The sequence below is a fragment of the Xylocopa sonorina genome, unplaced genomic scaffold, assembly GCF_050948175.1.
Source record: "Xylocopa sonorina isolate GNS202 unplaced genomic scaffold, iyXylSono1_principal scaffold0098, whole genome shotgun sequence".
Taxonomy (NCBI): Eukaryota; Metazoa; Arthropoda; class Insecta; order Hymenoptera; family Apidae; genus Xylocopa; species Xylocopa sonorina.
This window is the reverse complement of record NW_027490169.1, coordinates 251371-254163: the sequence shown is the minus strand read 5'-3', so window position 1 is coordinate 254163 and position 2793 is coordinate 251371.

The window sequence follows — 2793 nt, the reverse complement described above, 5'->3', positions numbered from 1 at the left end:
ATGCGATATCGCGGTTTAAGAAGCATTAGAACTCTATTGCTTCGAACGTAGACATCTGCAGACGCTATTTCCTCGCTCGGAAGTGTCGCATTTACATTCATTTGAAGTGTATGCGACGTGTACATGACACTTCCTAATGAATATTATATCTTATCATGAAATATAGAAATGAGATGCGATATCGCGATTTAAGAAGCAATAGGACTGTATTGCTTAGATACGTAGACATCTGCAAACGCTATTTCCTAGCAAGGAAGTGTCGCATTTACATTCAATTGAAGTGTATGCGAGGTATACATGACACTTCGCAATGAATATTACATACTATCATGAAACATAGAAATGAGATGCGATATTGCGTTCTCAGAGGCATTAGAACTCTAATGCTACGATACGTAGACATCTGCAAACGCTATTTCCTAGCAAGGGAGTGTCGCACTTACATTCATTTGAAGTGTATGCGAGATATACATGACACTTCGCAATGATTATTATATATTATCATGAAACATGGAAATGAGATGCGATATCGCGTCTTGAGAAGCATTAGAGCACTAATGCTACGGTACGTAGTCATCTGCAAACGCTACCTCCTGGAAAGGAAGTGTCGCATTTACATTCTTTTGAAGTGAATACGAGGTATACATGTCACTGCACAATGAATATCATGTCTTATCATGAAACATAGAAATGAGATGAGATATCGCGATTTAAGAAGCATCCGAAATCTATTCCTTCGTTACGTAGACATCTGCAAACGCTACTTCCTAGCAAGATAGTGTCGCATTTACATTCTTTTGAAGTGAATACGTGGTATACATGACAATCCGCGATGAATATTATATCTCATCATAATACATAGAAATGAGATGCGATATCGCGTTTAAAGAAGCATTAGAACTCTATTGCTACGATACGTAGACATCTGCAAGTGCTATTTGCTAGCAAGGAAGTATCGCATTTACACTCTTTTGAAGTGAATACAAGGAATACATAACACTCCACAATGAATATTATATCTTATCATGAAACGTAGAAATGATATGAGATATCGCGTTTTAAGAAGCATTAGAACTCTATTGCTACGATACGTAGACATCTGCAAATGCTATTTGCTAGTTCGGAAGTGTCGCATTTACACTCTTTTGAAGTGAATACGAGGTATACATGACACTTCACAATGAATACTATTACTTATCGTGAAACATAGAAATGAGATGAGATATCGCGATTTAAGAAGCATCCGAAATCTATTCCTTCGTTACGTAGACATCTGCAAACGCTACTTCCTAGCAAGATAGTGTCGCATTTACATTCTTTTGAAGTGAATGCGAGGCATACATAACTCTCGACAATTAATATTATATCGTAACACGAAACAGATAAGTGAGATTCGATATCGCGATATAAAAAGGATTAGAACTGAATTGCTTCGATACGTAGACATCTGCAAATGCTATTTCCTAGCAAGGAAGTGTCGCATTATACTCTTTTGAAGTGAATACGTGGTATACATGACAATCCGCAATGAATATTATATCTCATCATAATACATAGAAATGAGATGCGATATCGCGTTTAAAGAAGCATTAGAATTCTGTTGCTTCGATACGTAGACATCTGCCAACACTATTTCCTAGCAAGGAAGTGTCGCATTTACATTCGTTAGAAGTGTACGCGAGTTATACAAGACACTTCGCAATGAATATTATATCTTATTATGAAACATAGGAGTGTGATGCGATATCGCGTTTTAAGAAGCATTAGAACACTATTGCTACGATGCGTAGACATCTGCAAACGCTATTTCCTAGCCAGGAAGTGTTGCACTTACATTCTTTTGAAGTGAATACGAGGAATACATGAAACTTCGCAATGAATATTATTTCTTATCGTGAAACATAGAAATGTGATGTGATATCGCGTTTTAAGAAGCATTGGAACTCTATTGCTTCGATGCGTAGACATCTGCAAACGCTATTTCCTAGCAAGGAAGTGTCGCATTTACATTCAATTGAAGTGTATGCGAGGTATACATGACACTTCGCAATGAATATTACATACTATCATGAAACATAGAAATGAGATGCGATATTGCGTTCTCAGAGGCATTAGAACTCTAATGCTACGATACGTAGACATCTGCAAACGCTATTTCCTAGCAAGGGAGTGTCGCACTTACATTCATTTGAAGTGTATGCGAGATATACATGACACTTCGCAATGATTATTATATATTATCATGAAACATGGAAATGAGATGCGATATCGCGTCTTGAGAAGCATTAGAGCACTAATGCTACGGTACGTAGTCATCTGCAAACGCTACCTCCTGGAAAGGAAGTGTCGCATTTACATTCTTTTGAAGTGAATACGAGGTATACATGTCACTGCACAATGAATATCATGTCTTATCATGAAACATAGAAATGAGATGAGATATCGCGATTTAAGAAGCATCCGAAATCTATTCCTTCGTTACGTAGACATCTGCAAACGCTACTTCCTAGCAAGATAGTGTCGCATTTACATTCTTTTGAAGTGAATACGTGGTATACATGACAATCCGCGATGAATATTATATCTCATCATAATACATAGAAATGAGATGCGATATCGCGTTTAAAGAAGCATTAGAACTCTATTGCTACGATACGTAGACATCTGCAAGTGCTATTTGCTAGCAAGGAAGTATCGCATTTACACTCTTTTGAAGTGAATACAAGGAATACATAACACTCCACAATGAATATTATATCTTATCATGAAACGTAGAAATGATATGAGATATCG